We start from the raw sequence: 10,555 nt of genomic DNA on the forward strand, positions 1-10,555 counted from the left end.
ACAAAAACAGACACATAGATCAATGGAACAGAATAGAGAGCCCAGAAATAGACCCTTAACTCTATGGTCAACTAATCTTCTACAAAGCAGGAAAGAATGTCCAATGGAAAAAAGACAGCCTCTTTAATAAATGGTGCCGGGAAAACTGGACAGCCACATGCAGAAAATGAAATTGGACCATTTCCTTACACCAAACACGAAAATAGACTCAAAGTGGATGAAGGACCTCAATGTGCGAAAGGAATCCCTCCAAATCCTTGAGGAGAACACAGGCAGCAATCTCTTTGACCTCTGCTGCAGCAACATCTGCCTAGGAACATCGCCAAAGGCAAGGGAAGCAAGGGCAAAAATGAACTATTGGGATTTCATCAAGATCAAAAGCTTTTGCACAGCAAAGGAAACAGTTAACAAAACCAAAAGACAACTGACAGAATGGGAGAAGATATTTGCAAACGACATATCAGATAAAGGGCTAGTGTCCAAAATCTATAAAGAACTTAGCAAACTCAACAACCAAAGAACAAATAATCCAATCAAGAAATGGGCAGAAGACATGAACAGATATTTCTGCAAAGAAGACACCAGATGGCCAACAGAACATGAAAAAGTGCTCCATATCACTCGGCATCAGGGAAATACAAATCAAAACCACAATGAGATATCACCTCACACCAGTCAGAATGGCTAAAATGAACAAGTCAGGAAATGACAGATGCTGGCGAGGATGTGGAGAAAGGGGAACCCTCCTACACTGTTGGTGGGAATGCAAGCTGGTGCAACCACTCTGGAAAATAGCATGGAGTTCCTCAAAAAGTTGAAAATAGAACTACCCTATGACCCAGCAATATCACTACTAGGTATTTACCCTAAAGATACAAACGTAGTGATCCAAAGGGACACGTGCACCCGAATGTTTATAGCAGCAATGTCTACAATAGCCAAACTATGGAAAGAACCTAGATGTCCATCCACAGATGAATGGATAAAGAAGAGGTGGTATATATACACAATGAATAGTATGCAGCCATCAAAAGAAATGAAATCTTGCCATTTGCAACAACATGGATGGAACTAGAGCGTATCATGCTTAGCAAAATAAGTCAAGCGGAGAAAGACAACTATCATATGATCTCCCTGATATGAGGAAGTGGAGATGCAACATGGGGGTTAAGGTGGTAGGAGAAGAATAAATGAAAGAAGATGGGACTGGGAGTGAGACAAACCATAAGTGACTCTTAATCTCACAAAACAAACTGAGCGTTGCTGGGGGAGGGGGTTGGGTGAAGGAGGGTGGGGTTATGGACACTGGGGAGGGTATGTGATTTGGTGAGTGCTGTGAAGTGTGTAAACCTGGCGATTCACAGACCTGTGCTCCTGAGGATAAAAATATATGTTTATAAAAAATAAAACCAAAACCAAAACCAAACCAAACCAAAAGAAAACAAAAAGAATGACCATAATGTTAATAGTAATTGTAGTAGTAATAACAGCTAACATCTGTTGGTGTTTTTGAATGCCAGACAGTTCTCTAGCTTCTATTGTTCCCTTTTTACTGATGCCAAAACTGAGGTTTGGAAAGATTAAAATTAAGTTACTTGTCCAACATCCTCTAACTAGCAAATGAAGAGTCATTATCTAAACCCACGCATTAGAACCTCAGATCTCAGGCCCTCAGTAAGGTGAAACGGTAAAAGTGACCATATTTTCTTTCTTATAATTCTTTTCCTATTGCACCCCCCCATAGAATAACATTTATTCAAGGATTTATCTTATGTTAATGACAATATCAAATAACAGATTTTAACTTTCTCCACTTTTATTTTGAAGGCGGCTAGTTTGTTATTTAGCTAATATCTGATGTGCCATCTTTTGAATTGGAATTCGATAATATATGTTGATGTCAATCACACATAGACAAAACAGTGAAAAATACTAATTTTCTGGCAAAATAATAAATTTTTAATTGCTAAAATTATGTGCAATGTGCACATAAACATGCTTTATCAGTTTTTGCATATTTGAGCATAACTGAATTACAGCATTTAGGCAGATATTAGACACAATTGTTAATAAATTCACCACACAGTCACCAAAATAAAAAGTAGTCTAAGTCAATAAAGAAAAAACTTGCTTCTAATAACCCAAGCTACTATTCTATCAAAAAGAATTAAAATTTAAGACCCAAGTGTTTGCCTTAAGAGAGTAAACCATCATATTATCCTTAAATGATGCTCACAGTAGTTGCAGAAAAAACATTTGACAAAATACAGCATCCTTTCTTGAGGTAAACTCTTCAAAATATATGGATTGAGGGAAGATACCTCAATATCATAAAAGCCATGTATGAGAAGCCCATAGCAAATATCATTCTTAATGAGGAAAACTAGGAACTTTCCCTTTAAGGTCAGAAACATGGCAGGGATACCCAATCTCACCACTTTTATTCAGCATAGTATTAGAAGTCCTAGCCTCAGCAATCAGACAACAAAAAGAAATAAAATGTATTTGAATTGGCAAAGAGGTCAAACATTTCTGTTTGCAGATGACATGATGCTTTATGTGGAAAACCCAAAAGACTCAACTCCCAAATTACTAGAACTCATACAGCAATTCAGCAACGTAGCAGGGTACAAAAACAATACACAGAAATCAGTTACATTTCTTTACACTAACAATGTGACTGAAGAAAGAGAAATTAAGGAATTGATCCCATTTATAATAGAACCCAAAACCGTAAGATACCTAGGAACAAAACTAACCAAAGAGGAAGAGGACCTATACTCTAGAAACTATAGAAAACTTATGAAAGAAATTGAGGAAGACACAAAGAGGTGTAAAAACATGCCATGCTCATGAAGTGGAAGAATAAACGTTGTCAAAATATCTCTGCTGCCCAAAGCAATCTACACATTCAATGCAATTCCTACCAAAATACCACTGACATTTTTTCCACAGACAACAATCCTTAAGTTTGTATGGAGTCAGTCAAGACTCTGAATAGCCAGATGTAGAAAAATGAAACTGGACCATTCTTTTACACCATACACAAAGATAAACTCAAAATGGATGAAAGACCTAAATGTGAGACAGGAATTCATCAAAATCCTAGAGAAGAACACAGGCAGCAATCTCTTCGACATCAGCCACAACAACTTCTTTCAAACACATCTCTAAAGGCAAGGGAAACAAAAGCAAAAATGAACTTTTGGGACTTCATCAACATAAAAAACTTCCGCACAACAAAGGAAACAGTCCACAAAACTAAAAGGCAACTCATGGAATTGGAAAAGATATTTACAAACGATGTATCAGATAAAGGGCTGGTATCCAAATATATAAAGTATTTATCAAACTCAAGTCCTCAAAACTAAATAATCCAGTCAAGAAATGGGCAGAAGACATGAACAGACATTTCTCCAAAGAAGACATACAAATGGCCAACATTCACATGAAAAAATGCTCCACATCACTAGCTATGAGGGAAATACAAATCAAAACCACAATGAGATACCACCTTACACCAGTCAGAATGGCTAATATTAACAAGACAGAGAACAACAAATGTTGGGGAGGATGTGGAGAAAGGGGAACACTCTTACACTCTTGGTGGGAATGCAAGCTGGTACAGCCACTCTGGAAAACAGTACGGGGGTTCCTCAAGATGTAAAAAATAGAACTACCCTATGACCAACCATTGCACTACTGAGTATTTACCCCAAAGGTACAGGTGTAGTGAAAAGAAGAGGCACATGCACCCAATGTTCATAGCAGCAATGTCTACAATAGCCAAACTGTGGAAGGAGATGAGATGTCCTTTAATAGATGAATGGATGAAGAAGATGTGGTTCATATATACAACGGAATATTACTCAGCCATTAGAAAGGATGAATACCCACCATTTGCATCAACATGGATGGAGCTGGAGGGGATTACGCTAAGTGGAATAAGTCAGGTAGAGAAAGAATTATCATATGCTTTCACTTATATGTGGAATATAAGGAATAGTGCAGAGGACCATAGGGGAAGGGAGGGAAAACTGAACAAAGACACAGGAGACTCGTGGAACTTCAACAGTTCCCTATGAATAAATGTTTTTCATTCATTGTTGATCTTTGGTCAATTTCTGGAGCCCTGATAATGTAAAGGAGTTTTTGACAACTTTGTTTATGTCATAGTTTTGTTTTTGTTTTTGTTTTTGTTTTTACTGGGGGGTAGTAATGATTTTCTACGTGTTGACTCCAGCACGGTTGGAAGTGCCTTCTATCTTTCTTCCCTCCTCCAGAGTGGTTAATTTCTATTTATCCCTCAGTCCCATCTTCTTTGACTTGCTTTCTTGACACCCAAGTAGCCTAGGAGGGCTGTTTCCATGGTATCCTATATGTTGCTTTATTTAGCCTATAATAGTTTATATTAAAAGCCTCTGTGCTGGGCATGGAGCTTACTTAAGATTCTCTCCCTCTCACTTTGCCTCCCCTCCCCAGCTCTCTCTTTCACTCTCTCTCCCCTCTCTTTAAAAAAATGTTAACAAGAGATGTTGGTCATGAAAACAATGATCTTTGCTGGCAGAAGTTACTGATTTGAGTTGGAGCAGAGAAGAGAAACTAATGTACTTTGTCATTGTAATTATTGACAGAAATGTTGATAGGAAAATATTTCTGAAGACCATACACCAATAGAAAACCATACACTATTAGAAGCAATAGTTCTGCTCTCTAAAAATCCCTTACTGATGAGGAGATAAATATTTGGAAGGAGAGACCTGAGGGAGGCAAGCACCCAACACACTTCTGGCTGTTTGAGAGTCTATAATCAGTTCAAGGACTTCCTGAAAAAACCTGGTGGAAGGAAAAACTGGGACAGATTTGAAGCCTTCCAAACACTGAATGTGCTTCTCAATTCACATACAGATCTATCAACAGAAAGTAGAAACCTAATGGGCTTGAGCTGTTTTATCATAACCACTGAATAATCATTGACCTACTACTAAGCTAAGCCCTACAAAGCCAGGATAAAGAATACAATAATAAACAGAGATGTCATGGGCTGCCTACAACTGGGCAGAGAGAAGTCTCAGATTAAGTCTAAGTAAGGTACTAAAAAACCCAAGATCTCATTCTTTCTTATAGATGTGTAATAGTCCATTGTATGTGCATCATATTATTTTTTAAATCTATTCATTTATTGATGGACACTTCACTTGCTTCCATATCTTGGCTCTTAAAAACAATGCTTCAAAAACCATAAGCATATACCTTTTTTGATTTATGTTCTCATTTGAAAATACAATAATCGAACTGAAAAATTCACTAGAGGGCTCAACAAAATATTTGAGTCTGAATGAATGTAAAGACAGATTAATTAATAGTTTGAGAGACAGAAAAAAAAAATAAGTGAAATGAGTGCCTCATGGTCCAATGAGACACCATCAAGCATACCAACATATACATAAAGGGGTGTCCCAGAAGGAGAGAAGGGAGGGTATGTGCTTTGGTGAGTGCTGTGAAGTGTGTAAACCTGGTGATTTACAGACCTGTACCCCTGGGGATAAAAATATATGTTTATAAAAAATAAAAAAAAAAGTTTAAAAAAAGAGAGTGATAAAGTGGAAAAAATATTTGAAGAAATAATGGCTAAAACTTCTCAAAACTTGATTAGAAAAAGAAAAATGCTACACATCCAAGGAGCTCAACAAACTCTAGCTAGTATAATTCAAAGAAAATCACACACCTAAAGACATCATAATCAGGCAGTTGAAATACAAAGATAAACTTGAAAGTAGAAAGACAGAAGTGCATACAAGAGTTCCCCAGTAATATTCATAACTAAGGTTTCTTGTCAGAAACCATGAAAGAGAGAGGAGAATGGGATGATAGGTTTAAAATACTAAAAAAAAGAAGTAAAATAAATAAATAACACCCCCCAAAACAACAACAGTCAACTTGAAGGTATACAGACATCAGAATTATTTTTCAAAAATTAAGAAAATTTAGACATTACTCGATAAATAAAAACTGAGAGAATTTGTTACAAGGAAACCTATCATATAATAAACACAAAAGGGAATACTTCAGGATACTAGACAATAACTCAAATCCAATAAAGAAATGAATAATAGTAGTGAAGGTAATTACAAAAGTGAATATGAAAAAATAGAATTAATTTTCTATTTATAACTACATGTATCATATGTGATTTAAAATACTAGCATGCAAAAAAATTACAAATTCAGTTTGACATGTGTGTATAAAGATACAATTTTACATGAACATAGCACATAGGAGAAATAAGGGAAAGAGGAAGAAAGTAGCAAAGTTTGTATATATTATTGAAATTCAGTTGATGTTACTGAGAAATAGATTATTATAATTTAAGGTATTCATTGTAATCCTCAGAGAAACCAATAAAATTAACTAAAATATGTAAGAAAAAAGAAATGCTAAGGGCATTCAGAGGGTACAGTAGAAAAATATTTCTTTCTTCATTTTTCCCTTTGGTTTCATTCCTGTCTTTCTCTCTTTTTTTTTTTTTTAGACTTTAATTTTTTATTTTTTATAAACATATATTTTTATCCCTAGGGGTACAGGTCTGTGAATCACCAGGTTTACACACTTCACAGCACTCACCAAATCACATACCCTCCCCAATGTCCATAATCCCACCCCCTTCTCCCAAACCCCCTCCCCCCAGCAATGCTCAGTTTGTTTTGTGAGATTAAGAGTCACTTATGGTTTGTCTCCCTCCCAATCCCATCTTTTTTCATTTATTCTTCTTCTACCCACTTAAGCCTCCATGTTGTATCACTACTTCCTCATATCAGGGAGATCATATGATAGTTGTCTTTCTCTGCTTGACTTATTTCGCTAAGCATGATACGCTCTAGTTCCATCCATGTTGTTGCAAAGGGCAAGATTTCATTTCTTTTGATGGCTGCATAGTATTCCATTGTGTATATATACCACGTCTTCTTGATCCATTCATCTGTTGATGGACATCTAGGTTCTTTCCATAGTTTGGCTATTGTGGACATTGCTGCTATAAACATTCGGGTGCATGTGCCCCTTTGGATCACTACATTTGTATCTTTAGGGTAAATACCCAATAGTGCAATTGCTGGGTCATAGGGCAGTTCTATTTTCAACATTTTGAGGAACCTCCATGCTGTTTTCCAGAGTGGCTGCACCAGCTTGCATTCCCACCAACAGTGTAGGAGGGTTCCCCTTTCTCCGCATCCTCGCCAGCATCTGTCATTTCCTGACTTGTTGATTTTAGCCATTCTGACTGGTGTGAGGTGATATCTCATTGTGGTTTTGATTTGTATTTCCCTGATGCCGAGTGATATGGAGCACTTTTTCATGTGTCTGTTCGCCATCTGGATGTCTTCTTTGCAGAAATGTCTGTTCATGTCCTCTGCCCATTTTTTGATTGGATTATTTGTTCTTTGGGTGTTGAGTTTGCTAAGTTCTTTATAGATTCTGGACACTAGTCCTTTATCTGATATGTCGTTTGCAAATATCTTCTCCCATTCTGTCAGTTGTCTTTTGATTTTGTTAACTGTTTCCTTTGCTGTGCAAAAGCTTTTGATCTTGATGAAATCCCAGTAGTTCATTTTTTCCCTTGCTTCCCTTGCCTTTTGCGTTGTTCCTAGGAAGATGTTGCTGCGGCAGAGGTCGAAGAGGTTGCTGCCCGTGTTCTCCTCAAGGATTTTGATGGATTCCTTTCGTACATTGAGGTCCTTCATCCATTTTGAGTCTATTTTTGTGTGTGGTGTAAGGGAATGGTCCAATTTCATTTTTCTGCATGTGGCTGTCCAGTTTTCCCGGCACCATTTATTAAAGAGGCTGTCTTTTTTCCATTGGACATTCTTTCCTGCTTTGTCGAAGATTAGTTGACCATAGAGTTGAGGGTCTATTTCTGGGCTCTCTATTCTGTTCCATTGATCTATGTGTCTGTTTTTGTGCCAGTACCATGCTGTCTTGATGATGACAGCTTTGTAATAGAGCTTGAAGTCCGGAATTGTGATGCCAACAACGTTGGCTTTCTTTTTCAATATCCCTTTGGCTATTCGAGGTCTTTTCTGGTTCCATATAAATTTTAGCATTATTTGTTCCATTTCTTTGAAAAAGATGGATGGTACTTTGATAGGAATTGCATTAAATGTGTAGATTGCTTTAGGTAGCATAGACATTTTCACAATATTTATTCTTCCAATCCAGGAGCATGGAACATTTTTCCATTTCTTTGTGTCTTCCTCAATTTCTTGCATGAGTACTTTATAGTTTCTGAGTATAGATTCTGTGCCTCTTTGGTTAGGTTTATTCCTAGGTATCTTATGGTTTTGGGTGCAATTGTAAATGGGATGGACTCCTTAATTTCTCTTTCTTCTGTCTTGCTGTTGGTGTAGAGAAATGCAACTGATTTCTGTGTATTGATTTTATATCCTGACACTTTACTGAATTCCTGTACAAGTTCTAGCAGTTTTGGAGTGGAGTCTTTTGGGTTTTCCACATATAGTATCATATCATCTGCGAAGAGTGATAATTTGACTTCTTCTTTGCTGATTTGGATGCCTTTAATTTCCTTTTGTTGTCTGATTACTGAGGCTAGGACCTCTAGTACCATGTTGAATAGCAGTGGTGATAATGGACATCCCTGACGTGTTCCTGACCTTAGCGGAAAAGCTTTCAGTTTTTCTCCATTGAGAATGATATTTGCGGTGGGTTTTTCATAGATGGCTTTGATGATATTGAGGTATGTGCCCTCTATCCCTACACTTTGAAGAGTTTTGATCAGGAAGGGATGCTGTACTTTGTCAAATGCTTTTTCAGCATCTATTGAGAGTATCATATGGTTCTTGTTCTTTCTTTTATTGATGTGTTGTATCACATTGACTGATTTGCGGATGTTGAACCAACCTTGCAGCCCTGGAATAAATCCCACTTGGTCGTGGTGAATAATCTTTTTAATGTACTGTTGAATCCTATTGGCTAGTATTTTGTTGAGTATTTTCGCATCTGTGTTCATCAATGATATCGGTCTATAGCTCTCTTTTTTGGTGGGATCCTTGTCTGGTTTTGGGATCAAGGTGATGCTGGCCTCATAAAATGAGTTTGGAAGTTTTCCTTCCATTTCTATTTTTTGGAACAGTTTCAGGAGAATAGGAATTAGTTCTTCTTTAAATGTTTGGTAGAATTCCCCCGGGAAGCCGTCTGGCCCTGGGCTTTTGTTTGTTTGGAGATTTTTAATGACTGTTTCAATCTCCTTACTGGGTATGGGTCTGTTCAGGCTTTCTATTTCTTCCTGGCTCAGTTGTGGTAGTTTATATGTTTCTAGGAATGCATCCATTTCTTCCAGATTGTCAAATTTATAGCCGTAGAGTTGCTCATAGTATGTTCTTATAATAGTTTGTATTTCTTTGGTGTTAGTTGTGATCTCTCCTCTTTCATTCATGATTTTATTTATTTGGGTCCTTTCTCTTTTCTTTTTGATAAGTCGGGCCAGGGGTTTATCAATTTTATTAATTCTTTCAAAGAACCAGCTCCTACTTTCGTTGATTTGTTCTATTGTTTTTTTGGTTTCTATTTCATTGATTTCTGCTCTGATCTTTATGATTTCTCTTCTCCTGCTGGGCTTAGGGTTTCTTTCTTGTTCTTTCTCCAGCTCCTTTAGGTGTAGGGTTAGGTTGTGTACCTGAGACCTTTCTTGTTTCTTGAGAAAGGCTTGTACCGCTATATATTTTCCTCTCAGGACTGCCTTTGTTGTGTCCCACAGATTTTGAACCGTTGTATTTTCATTATCATTTGTTTCCATGATTTTTTTCAATTCTTCTTTAATTTCCCGGTTGACCCATTCATTCTTTAGAAGGATACTGTTTAGTCTCCATGTATTTGGGTTCTTTCCAAATTTCCTTTTGTGGTTGAGTTCTAGCTTTAGAGCATTGTGGTCTGAAAATATGCAGGGAATGATCCCAATCTTTTGATACCGGTTGAGTCCTGATTTAGGACCGAGGATGTGATCTATTCTGGAGAATGTTCCATGTGCACTAGAGAAGAATGTGTACTCTGTTGCTTTGGGATGAAATATTCTGAATATATCTGTGATGTCCATCTGGTCCAGTGTGTCGTTTAAGGCCTTTATTTCCTTGCTGATCTTTTGCTTGGATGACCTGTCCATTTCAGTGAGGGGAGTGTTAAAGTCCCCTACTATTATTGTATTATTGTTGATGTGTTTCTTTGATTTTGTTATTAATTGGTTTATATAGTTGGCTGCTCCCACATTGGGGGCATAGATATTTAAAATTGTTAAATCTTCTTGTTGGACAGACCCTTTGAGTATGATATAGTGTCCTTCCTCATCTCTTATTATAGTCTTTGGCTTAAAATCTAATTGATCTGATATAAGGATTGCCACTCCTGCTTTCTTCTGATGTCCATTAGCATGGTAAATTCTTTTCCACCCCCTCACTTTAAATCTGGAGGTGTCTTCGGGCTTAAAATGTGTTTCTTGGAGGCAGCATATAGATGGGTTTTGTTTTTTTATCCATTCTGATACCCTGTG

Source organism: Mustela lutreola, chromosome 3, assembly GCF_030435805.1.
Source record: "Mustela lutreola isolate mMusLut2 chromosome 3, mMusLut2.pri, whole genome shotgun sequence".
NCBI classification, from domain to species: Eukaryota; Metazoa; Chordata; class Mammalia; order Carnivora; family Mustelidae; genus Mustela; species Mustela lutreola.